Below are 13,120 nucleotides of genomic sequence, written 5' to 3' on the forward strand. Positions count from 1 at the left end.
GGAGAAAGTTACAGAACACAGAACTACACGCATTGTATTCTTCACCTGACATAATTAGGAACATTAAATCCAGACGTTTGAGATGGGCAGGGCATGTAGCACGTATGGGCTAATCCAGAAATGCATATAGAGTGTTAGTTGGGATGCCGGAGGGAAAAAGACCTTTAGGGAGGCCGAGACGTAGATGGGAGGATAATATTAAAATGGATTTGAGGGTGGTGAGATATGATGATAGAGACTGGATTAATCTTGCTCAGGATAAGGACCAATGACGGGCTTATGTGAGGGTGGCAATGAACCTCCGGGTTTCTTAAAAGCCAGTAAGTAAGTAAATAAGTATGGACAAAAATCACGAACTTACTCGCAATAGTTACCAATTAAGAGGGTGTTAAATATATATTTGAAAAAAAAAAAAAACACTTTCCACGAATATGGTATTACACCTTTTTGTTAATACAGCATGAGCTATTCTGCAGGATTATTTCAATTCAACCCTGTATATTTACAACATTATATTTATACCTGATGGAAAGGTTATATATGCATCAATTGTGGAGGTTGCAAACAAAATCGGTCATTTCCATCGGAAACAAAAACTTGAGTTGTTTTTACGGTTTCGGTATGTTTAGAGAAGATCTTTCTGAATATATTACTGTTTTTATTCTAACTCGGTCATTTCCGTGAGAAAAAGTATGGTAAAATAAATATTTTCAATAAAAATAGGACAATTCCATATCATACTAATGCCAATATTTCCTTTGCCTTTCTGTATCAATAATAGACATTTCCAACATTCAATATGTGTTGCAATTACCAATCCATTAGAAATAGGTCTGTTCCGTTTCTATGTGCAAATGTCATGACATCTTCGACTTTGACACTCCTTTTTAATTGTCATGTTCGCGCTAAATTGGAATATGCCTCTGTAATTTGGTCACCCATTAGCAAATCACATAGTAATCAAATTGAAAAAATTCAAAAACGATTCTCTAGATATCTGTATTTTAGAAGATATCATTGTTCAGCCCTCCATAACAAAATTTCGTACAACAATCTACTTGCTGAATTTAATTTAATGTCTCTTGCCAGTCGTAGATTACTGGCTGAACAACTTTTATTATATAAAAAATTCAACAGTCTACTGGATAATAGCGAAATATTATCACAAATCCAGATTAACGCTAGAACATCACATTTAAGAAATCGTCAATTGTTATATTATTAAAAACCAAACACTTCATCACATAAAAATTCACCAGTGTTAAAAATGTGTTCAAATTTCAATGAAATATGCAAAACATGGGATCTAGATTTCTGCATTTCTTACATGGAATACAAACATTTTCTTATTAATATACTGAAGGTAGTTGATTTTATATAATATTGGTATTTGTTACTCTGTAATTTGGAAATTGTAGCTACATTTTACATTTTTGGCTATGATATCTATATTTAACTATTTTTCATTTATTTCATTTTGTATTTTTCATTTGTATCTATATCTGTATCTCTTATTCAGGTAGTATCTATTTGTCTGTTCTTTTTTTTTCCCTTTTCTCATTTTCCTTTTTAATTTGTATTTACACTTGTATCTGTTTCATCTCTTTTTTCATGTTATCTATGTTTTTTTTTTTGTAAACGAATATCTGTAGTGTCTATTGTAATTGGGGCTTTGCCTTCTTATGGGCATAAATAAATAAATAAATAAATAAATAAATAAATAAATAAATAAATAAATAAATAAATAAATAAATAAATAAATAAATAAAAAATATCTTATTGCTAACTGAAATTATTGTAAAAGTGTTAAATATATTCATTTTTCCTTGATGCATTAGAATGAAAGTGAAGGATATCTAGGGAGATAAGCTATTCAATTCATATTTTTATTTTCATGCAATGTGCATTCACATAGTTGAGCTAAATGTTTTTTAAATGAAATTATTGTAAAAGTGCTGTGGTACGGGTGATTATGTAGTAATTACCGACCAAACCGCCATCTTCCCTCAATAGAGGTCTGGGGAATATATTTTCCCGTTAGAGTGTTAAAGTTTAATTAAAATATATGTATAATTATATTTTGTAATGTAGAGCCTATGTGCTCTGGACCTCTATTGGTGGAAAACTATAATGTTATATGCGTTACTCTATGATACAGTTTATGTACGTGATGTGTATGTTTCAATGTTAGAAATGTCAAATAGCTTTTTTCGAACAAAATTTAACATTTCCTTCATATTTCCAAATGAAATAGGACATTTATAAAATATTTTTTTTATGAAATGAACAGAAAATGACTAAAATCATCATTACTGACATCATTAGAACAACGGATGTAACATCCACGACAGATAAAATTGTCGTTTACTTTGGGGTAAAGTGAAGGCTCGAATCAGTTTTTTATATTTCTTGAAAAAAATACTATTTTGGAAATGACCAATTTTATTCGCAACCTCCAAAATTACAATCGCGCTTAATATAAGTTTCATCTTAATTAGTTATTATTATGGCTAATATTATGTAAAAGGGTTTGAGAAAATTGTATTTAAATTTAAAAAAAAATAGCTTTGAGAAGGAATCGTTTAGAGATAAATCTTACATTTTCAGGCCTTCAGTGTATTCCTGGCTAATTTTCTAGTTGATCCTCTTCTCTCTTCTTGTTGCTGTCTAAGATCTTCGTTTTCTCCTCTTGTGCTCGGCATGTGTAGCTTTTGGCCTTAATGTAACCATATCAGAAGTCAGGAACTGGAAGGGAAAGTTAATGATATGTTTTTATCTGCTGCAAGTATTGTCATTACAGCTTCTGCAAATATTACTCAAAATGAACAAAGTCAATACTTTCCTAATGAGTAGGTCAAAGACAGTGTTAACACAATATTAAAAAGTAACGCTCCCATTTTATTAACCTCTATAAAAGTTTCTGCAGTTATCAGTCAATGCTACAGAATCATCTGCTGCTGATCTCATAAAAGGTTCAGTCACTTGAACTAGCGACTCGTTAAAAAAAAAACAGTTTTTGTAGTAAACCTTATAGTAGAGGAAGACAGAATTATCAGAAAGTAGGCTTATATCTCACTTGACGATGCGTATCAGACGAAGAACAGTATTTCTTTACTATAATGTTACCACGTTAAGACACAAATGCATTTATATCCTTTGGTTTTAATCGAGTCATACATATCGTATAAGAAAAAAAATTGAATGCCAACAAAATTTCGCAATGAAATAAGGATCTAAAGTGTTGCTTTGAAAGTGCTGGCCGGTGGAGAGGTGAGGCAGGCGGGAAAACTCGAGTTTCCTTACTGGAGATCACAGAGAAAAAGCAAGTTTTCGTAAAGTCGAATCAGTGTTAAGTTAGGTTAGTTTAGGCTTTTGGTATGCCTTAGTAAAAAAGGCAAATTCTTAGACAATTGCGAGTATGTGCAAGACATAGTAAAAGCATAAATTAATCTAATCTAACCTAACCTATCACTGATTACACCAAAGCGAGTTTTCGTAAGATCGAACAGTGACAGGTCAGGTTATGTTAGTTTAGGATTTTGGTATGGCTTAGAAAAAAGGGCGTATTCTTAGACAATTGCGAGTACACGCAACTTTCCCCTTTATTCCGGTAGGTGATAAATTGGTGTCGGCACTCAATTTTTCTTTTGTTTATGGTACATATGACTCAACTAGACTAAAAGTACCTACGTAAATACATTTGTACGCTAACGTGATAATACAATTGTAAAGAATTACTGAAAGAACAAGTGTTGAATAACTGGTTAGTGAAATATGTTTATTAGTTAGCGATGTATACAATGGAGAGGGAAAAAACTGGCAAGCCTGCCTCATTATCTCCTGGCTTAGTTGCCCCATGAGTGACTCCTTGTTGGTGTTAACTCTCTTCGAACAATTGACTAAACAACATCTAGAAGTTGTGCAACTTTTATTTCGCTACACCAAACATCCAAAAGACCACCCAGATGTTCACTTCATACAGCCGATTACTATTCATTTGGAAGTCACTGTATGGTACAATTTATATGGACGCGCTTCCGTACAGGGGCAGCGCTAAATTGGGATTATGGTACTTTGTACTGATTTAATAGTTACTTAATATTGATAAGCGTATTTTTTTACGAGGATCAAGTGCTTTCGACACGGTATATTATAATATTGAACGTGGTTATGTTATGGTACAGAGGTTACGAGACGGTTGTAATGGGACGCCATTTTCGTGTTGCGAATATAATGTAGCTATCAGATTATTTTTTTATCTTAGTGGGTGATATTGCTTTACGTACCTTTTAAGCTTTTGTTGTTTTACTGACGGCTTGTGTATTGACGTTGGTTCTTCTTGTATGTTCTTTACGTAGAGCTGTATACACGGAATGACTGTTATCTGGAATGGTGTTCGTAGAGCTGTGTACACGAATTGACTGTTGTGAGGAATGGTGTACACAGATCGAATGTGATGACGTCAGTTGACGTCATGGGGAGTTTGAAGTGTGTAAGAACGCTAAATTATTTAAGTCTGGTTTCCACATAGCCTATCGTTGATTAGTTACATTTTAGACCAAAGAAATTTGACATAGATTAATGATAAGTTACATGTTAGTTTAGGGTTAGACGTCAGTATAGGTGTGTGTATTTGAAAGATGTTAGTTTAGGGTTTTTTTGGAAAAGTTAGACGTCAGTTTAGGTGTGTGTATTTGAAAAATGTTAGTTTAGGTTTTTTTTGGAAACCTTAGACGTCAGTTGAGGGTTTTTTTTTGGAAAGGTTAGACGTCAGTTTAGGTGTATGTATTTGAAAAATGTTAGTTGAGGGATTCTTGGAAAGGTTAGACGTCAGTTTAGGGTTTTTTGGAAAGGTTAGAAGTCACTTTAGGTGTGTGTATTTGAAAAATGTTACTTTAGTGTTTTTTGGAAAGGTTAGACGTCAGTTTAGGTGTGTGTATTTGAAAAATGTTAGTTTAGGTTTTTTTTGGAAATCGTAGACGTCAGTTGAGGGTTTTTTTTGGAAAGGTTAGACGTCAGTTTAGGTGTGTGTATTTGAAAAATGTTTAGGTTTTTTTTGGAAATCGTAGACGTCAGTTGAGGGTTTTTTTTTTTTTTTGGAAAGGTTAGACGTCAGTTTAGGTGTGTGCATTTGAAAAATGTTAGTTTCATAAATTTCTAGTCATTACGTACCATTTCTATTTACATTTCACATCCTGTTCAATAAATATGATATCTAAATCAACAATGCTATATTCAAGATTTCGATTCTATTGTTCCCTTATTTATTTATATTTGAAAATATACTTGTTTATTTCTTGAAGCACGTTAAGATTTGTTTTCATTGTCCAACCCAGGATATGTTGCAGTTGGTATACGCAAATCAGCTACATAAAATTATTATTTTTGGTATTCTAATTACTTCTAAATCTACTGTATGTTAATTAGATTTCTACAACCTTCAGATACTTACTAACAAAAGTATTGTAATAACACAACACTGATAGTATTTGCAAAAAAAAAAAAACCAATAGTTAACTTAACTTGTAAATAAACAGTTCCTGCCATTAGGGTATATTGCATTTTGATACTCTTCTGTTTTCATAAACAGGGATGCCAAAAGCCAAAACATAATTCCTTTCCATATACCTTCTTCTTCTTCTTTCATCCTAGGCAATTTACAAACAATATTACGCACGAATATAAAAAATTTTCCAGCAAGAAGGAAGAACGAGACTTTAAATAGTCCATGCAGAAGCAGACATTTTAGCTCAAATATTGACACATATGAAAATGGAGTAATAGAATAAACCCATATCTGAATGTGTATTCCTATCCATTTTCTCGAATACAATACACCGAATGGTAATTTTTTTGAATGGACATTCACCCGAATCCAATGTCCAACAACCCGAATGCATGGACATTTACCCTAAAAAAAAAAAGGAACAACTGCAAGAGTGACAGATAATATTATCAGGGTTCCCAGATTCGGGTAGGAGCAATAAGCGAGTAAGATCCGTCACAAACTTGAAGAGATCTCGCTAGCGAGAAATATGTAGCGAGAAAAGTCAAAGATTGATAACATGGATTCAAAGGGACGTCCACACATTGGAAAAGATTCTCGAGGCGAGTTTCTCGCTGGAGTCGGTAGCTCTTGACACATTTATCAAAGATGTTTTTTACATTTACACTCATTAACGATTGAATGTAGAAAAAGACTTATATTATATGGTCATTATTTTACATTGATTTGTCATTTGACTGAGTAACAAATATTATATTGTATTTACCTGAAATAAAGCCTAAACGTATCATCATTAAAATCCGAAAGACCGAAATTAGTGATCGAAACTCGCCTTTATCTTTGTGAGATACATACAATGTGATTTCTTATCCATATTTTTCTGCCTTTAATTTTAGGCCTACATTGTTTTTAATTAACAAAATATGTTCATATAACTTCATTTCTTCATCATCTGAAGTTTCAGATTCAACATAGTGGCGATCGTTCAAAGATATCTGACCCGACTAATCGATAGTGGTCGATAATTTGTTGGTGTAAATGTGGATTCTTTAGTTATTGCTTTTGTGAATAGATGGCGAAGATAATAGTCACTGTTGCCAATTGTAGATAAATATTCCCGAATTATGGAATTCAATTTTTTAATCCCATTCAAATGATTGTAAAACAACAGCTGGAAACCTCTGATATTGTCAATTGTGATAATAATTTATGCTTAATCTACATAATCATTTTCTCTGATACTTTTCTTAACTGTCCCAATAATGGTGCCTCCTATTGAGAAGTAGCGGAACTGTTTCAAAGTTTGTCAATTTGTTATATCTTTGGTTCTGACTTATCCCGTGGTTGGAAAGTTCGCTTACTCTATCATAAAATCGTAGGTCGTATACCTTTGAACGTTAGCATACATAACCTGTACTATTTTCCCCAACGAGTGCTTATTGTAATCAGAAAAATACTCAATGCATGAAGGCAGTGCGTAGCTGATCATAGAGAAAACTCGATTAGTCTGTAGAGGAGGGCTCTTCGCCTCTTTCTCGCTACATACTGGGTGTTCATTTCAAAGTGTGTCATGACGTCACTGTTGTGAGTCAGCGATTTGAAGCGAGTTCCAGCTTTTATGTCAGAGAAGTTGCCTATTAATCAAGGCGTTCAATCTGAACTTGAAAACGTGTATGGTATAACTTGAACGTCGTAGCAACAGATGGCGGTCTGTAAAGTCTGTGTGCTACCATAACCTCTTTCGAACTGCGTTTTGCGCGGGCAAGTCGTACGGAGGGTATTTGTTATCATCGGTTGCGTACGGCAAATTTTCATAGTAGAAATCAAATGCTCCGTGTCCATGTTGACCGTCGTAGTTAATGTCAACAAATATGTAAGTAGTAGTCTTAACCCTCTCCACATATTCCGACAGTAAGAAAAAAACTCACCTCAGTACGTGTTTCCAAACAGTTCACATTCCTGCCACTACAGGCGTTACCGTACGTATCGGTAAGTACTTTTCAGAATGAACGCCGTACTTGCTAGGCAACTTCTCTGGCACGCCTCTGCGGAAGTGTAGGAAGATTGAATTCTCTAGGCTCATCGGCTAGCCACATGACGGCATACAGCGAGCCATGACACACTTTGAACTGAACACGCAGTATTTCTCGTTAGTGAGATCTCTTCAAGTGTGTAACGGGCCTAATAAAATTGTCAAGTCGTTCTTTAGGCTATCTCAAAAATAGGGAGAGCGAAATTAGGCTACCGGTACGTTATATCCTTTTACATGTTTAAATATATGAATCACAGTTTCGCACACCATTTTTTTAAATTTAATATCACTGTTCTTCATCGTTGACAGTTTCGTTGCAACATGCTTCGAATTCTCTTGATCTCTGTATTTTATGACCATTATCTTACATTGTGACGTCATGTCATAAGACCGCAAAATACATTAGGGTACGTACACGTTGGAGCAACGATAAACGATAAGAGAAATGATCAAGCGACGCTTTGGTATTATCAAAGAATCAAGTGTTCATATCGGAGCAACGAGAACGCGGGAAGAGAACATTTTGATTTATCAGTAGAAGATATTCTATGCATCCACTTAATGAGAGAAGATATATAGAAAGTATGAGTTGCCAAGTTCAATGTTAATATAACTTAATTACGTACAAAATTAAACCCGTTTCTCATCCCAAAGATAGTATAAATTCGTTGTGTTGTGATTGGTTCTTGTGATCACATAACATATGACGAATACATACACAACTGATCAATTTGTCAATATATACAATAATTAATTTAATAAGCCGAAATAGTAATAAATCGATTAATATTCGGATATATTAATAATCACCGGTATTTATACAGATTAATATTATCTTAATCAGAGATCATATGAACGACAAGAGCGAAGAAAATGGAACTTTGCTTTTTCGTCACTTTTATCGTGTATCTTCGCTTTTATCGTTACTCCAATATGCACACCTCAATGACAATGCATGCTTCAATTCTCGTTGATATATCATCGCTGCTTTTTTTATCGTTTATCGTCGCTCCAACGTGTATGTACCCTTAGAATCGTTTGCGGATCATGTGTTCCACTTATTTTATGACGGTGTTATTGTTCTGCTAGTGCCTAAATGGTATTAATAATAATAATAATAATAATAATAATAATAATATTAAAATTACGATTTATTTAAAGACTCTCGCAACTGCCGAGGTTATATCAGCTACGGCGTCGCACACTTAAATTCCACCGACCTGGGCCGGGGTCGAACCCGCAATCTCGGGTACAAAAGACCAGCACTCTACGGACTGCGCCATTCAGGCCAATAATAAATAAGTAAAAATTAATTATAGCCAGGGTTTAAGCTAGAAAATAAATAATATCGCAAAATGCAGAAATGAAAAATTATATTTGTGCAAATTGCGAAATGCTTGTGCAGTATTATAAATAATTGTGCAGAAAGAAAAAATTAATAAAGTATGCAGAAACAAAAAGTTATGTAATTTGTTTCTCGGAGTTTTATTACTTTCAATCCATCTTATCACACTCTACATATACTTTCTGTATATAAGGAAATCATTAGACGTAGGTATGTTAAGAATTAATTACTGCTGAATTTGCATCATATTAAAATACGTTATTTTATGGGCACTCCAATCACTGAAATTCTTTACTAGTAGGCCCTTCAAGATTTATTGTTAGCAAAGTACTAACTCTTCCAGTTTTTACAAGATTCATGCAACTAAAACCTCGCTCACAATTTACAGTATGCGATGGAATTATATAAATCAATTAGAAGAATTTGTTCACTTAACTTAGGCCTACATGAATTGTACCAACTCTTTGAAATCAATTCCTGAACATCTATTACTCAATACCTTTTTGAACATTGCCCATTCCATTAGCATTTCATTTAAATTCAGATTAGTTCAAACACATCTCTCATTTCATTATCTCCATTACCATCTTCGTTTCTGAAGTCCAATGTCGTTGTTGCAGTTTTGCACATTTACAGTACATTCGAAGTTTATTGCATTCTTACAAGTCGAGTAAATGCGACTGTGGCTTAAATCCTGATTAGAACTAACAAAGACTATAATGATAACTAAATCCCACACAGAACCTTGCAGAATACAAGTACAAATCTGATCAAATGAAGAGGCTAGTAATTTATAACTAGGGAGCGGATTTTTATGTGCTAAAAATTTAAATATATTTATTTTTATGTGCTAAAAAGTACGAAAATATTCGGTAAAAACAAAAATAAAATGTTTTAAATATGTCAAAAATACCTTACTTAGCTTGCAAAAAAAATGTTACTAGGTACTCACCAACCACACTTGAGTGCTAGTAGTTGGCCGAGAATTGCAGTGAACAACAAAGGTCATCTCCAAATTCTCCATCAGAGATGCATGCGGATTACCTCTGAACAACGACTTATACTGTGAAAACGATCTTCCCACATCACAGGACGTCAGACGTGCATATTTAAAGAGAGGAATGTCACAAACACATACAACGTCAATTTCACCTACAGGCACACCCTCCAATACTTGAGCAACTTTACACATTTTTTTATATCCACTGTTTTTCCCAAAAACATTCTGGAATTTGTCCCTTAGTGATTTTGCTTCTGAACCTGGTAGCGAGTCCAGTTTAATTTCCAAGGCACGCACCTCCCTGTTTCAGACAATAGGTTTTTGGATGTTTCGAGTTTTTTATGGTGTCTCACAAAAAGCTTAGATTTGCTAACAGGAAAGCCAAATCGTTTTTTAAACAACCATCTTTCAGTATATCTTGAAGGATGTCGATTGACGAAGCCCGATAACAGGGAATCACAACACGATATATTGCCTTACTTGATGGACATGAGCGAGAGGCGAGAGATTTGTTTAAATTAAATAATGTTCATACCCAGCTCTTATCTGTTGTGTTCCACAAACGAAGCGTGGAATGAAATCATCTTCAGCAACAATAAACATTCTTAATTTTGTATTGCAAGATCCCTCCTCCTTGTCCATGTTAATTTATTCTCTAATAATAACACTGATATGCTGCCTAGCAGTTCTCAGAACTTGAGGCGATACTATTACAAAAATGAATCAGGAATACACCACACAGCGCTTAGAAACACGAAGCAACCAAGAATTATTAAAAAGATAACGCACTTCTGAGTAACATAATTGATGTAGTTTTAAAATGTTTAAAAGTTCTTGTAAAATTTATTTAAGTAAAAACAAACTCCAAGATTTATGTGTTTATAATAGATTTCCTGAAAATATGTATTTACATAATTTTTTTTGTGAAAATATGTGTTTTTATGTGAAATAAAATTCGGGTTTTAAACTTTGAAACGTCATGTTCGGGATTTTTAACTTTGTTAATTGTGTTTTATCACAGGCAAAAATAATATTTAATGACATAGAAATTCGCTCCTTATTTATAACACCGGCTTCTAAGAATTAGAACATAATATAATTATGTACAGTACTGTACAATAATTATTCATTATGCAAACCAGTAAAGGAGAGTAGGAGCCTTTGCACTAAGTTACAATATATTTGAATCGGGGATTGCAGAAACAACACGTGTCATGAAAACTAAATTTTTCAGTAGACACAAAAATGGTATTACTGGTGGTAGACCACATCATTATGTGTCATTTTATACCATATTTATTGGATCTAATAAATTGTTAATGAAATAAATCAATATAATATATATAGGTAGCTATTCATTCGTTCATAACTGGCGCTACACCCCACTTAGGGTCCGGGCCTCCTCCAATATTTGTGCATTCTGTCCTGTCCTCTGCCAGTCTCCTCCACCTCCTAACTCCAGTCTTCCTCAAATCATTCTCCATTTCTTCAACCATCTAAGCCTGGGTCTTCTCTTCGTCTTGCTCCACCAGGGTGGCCATAGAATGTCCGCCTGGGTAGCCCAGCGAATAGGGATTATAAAGAATTGACACTTCGCGTCGGTACCTTTGATGTAGCCGGACCGATTTCAATGACCTTCAAGCCAGCTAGAGCGTCAGATTCTGCTTTCTCCCTAGAGTTGGCGCTGACATCACACCAGCTAGCAATCGACACAGCGGAAATATAACACATATACTTAATACATCTAGGTACATTATGTACTCAAATAAAATAAATTGGATCCATAAAATAATAAATCCGTCATTAACTGTAATATCTAGACTCTAGAGTTCCTTTATAATGAGAGTTTAGACGTTGACCCCAACAACAATTAAAATATGTAATGATTTGATAGCGCTGAAAATGGAAACCGGAAAACATAACTCTTACGAGAAGTAAAACCATATACCTATATTATATTATATACAAATATTAAACGAATTCGATACTTAATTTTATAATGTATTATATTATTTTATAATATAATTTATGATATCTGAAATATAAAATAATATTATTACAACTAGTTTGTCCCTGAGAAATAAGGAAAAGCTGTTAACTTGAATTTATTTGAAGCAAAGCGTTACTGGATTATGCAATAAGGTAGGCGATGTTTGGATCCTGTGCCTTAATTCTATTCTCAATTATTATCTTAGCGTATGCTCGATTACACTACCTCTAGCGCTTGAAAGTGGAACTAGCCGCTGGCGCACAGAGAAACAAAACACAGGAAAATTCCGTCAGTGTCCATTCTTTATAATCCCTATTCGCTGGGTAGCCTAGAGTCTGCCATCCGTTCAACGTAACTATTACTATTTTTTTTCCTTGTTACAGTGCTATCGTACCACACAAGGAAAACACGTTATATTCCAGCATGTGGAATTCATGTGGAAAATGACCCTGACCACGGTGAGTAAATCTTTATACACATCGTAGAGTACGTGGCTTAGGACAGGATTTCCATAATCCTTGTCTCACTGATGGCCGTGTGCACCATTCTCGATCATCTAGCCCGTTTATCAGCATTCACGAAAACATGGTTAATTCTTGACAATGCTCAAGTTACAGATGCGGTGCACCGACATTTTCCCTCGATCAACTCAGTACCGTCAGCTGACGGTACGCTCGCTTGAGAAGAATCATGTGAGCGCTAGGTTACCGCGTATAAAACAGCGAACGAACGCACTCTGTTAATTATCGCTTCGTTTTTGTTTGTCGGAATGTTTCAAACATCCTCGCAGTTTTCAAATAACAAGTTTCAATAATCATCGAAGAAAAAAAGAAATGAGCACCGAACTTCTCACAGTTCGAAGTGGGAATTCTTTTAGAACTCGTCAGCAATTCTGCATCCATATTACAGAATAAAAGTAGGCCTACTGACGGAAGTTCTCTAAGGCTGGTATTCATAGTCGACACTTTCGATTAAAGTGTCCTTTGGAAGACGCAAAGTATCACTTTTCCGTTGCAAAGTCGACACTTTGGTGCAAAGGAACACTTTGGATGAAAGTGTAGTTCCGACCACACTTTGAGCCGAAAGTGACACTTTGTATAAAAATGGCGGACGTCTTGGAAGTTGTCGAATTATTAGAACGTGCGGAAGAGATGGCACAATTAGTGGACAATGTACAAATTAGAGATAGGCCTAAAGACAATCCCGTGGAATTTTATAATGATATAGAATTAAAAAAAAACGGTTCC

The sequence above is a fragment of the Periplaneta americana genome, chromosome 13 (assembly GCF_040183065.1).
Source record: "Periplaneta americana isolate PAMFEO1 chromosome 13, P.americana_PAMFEO1_priV1, whole genome shotgun sequence".
Lineage (NCBI taxonomy): Eukaryota > Metazoa > Arthropoda > Insecta > Blattodea > Blattidae > Periplaneta > Periplaneta americana.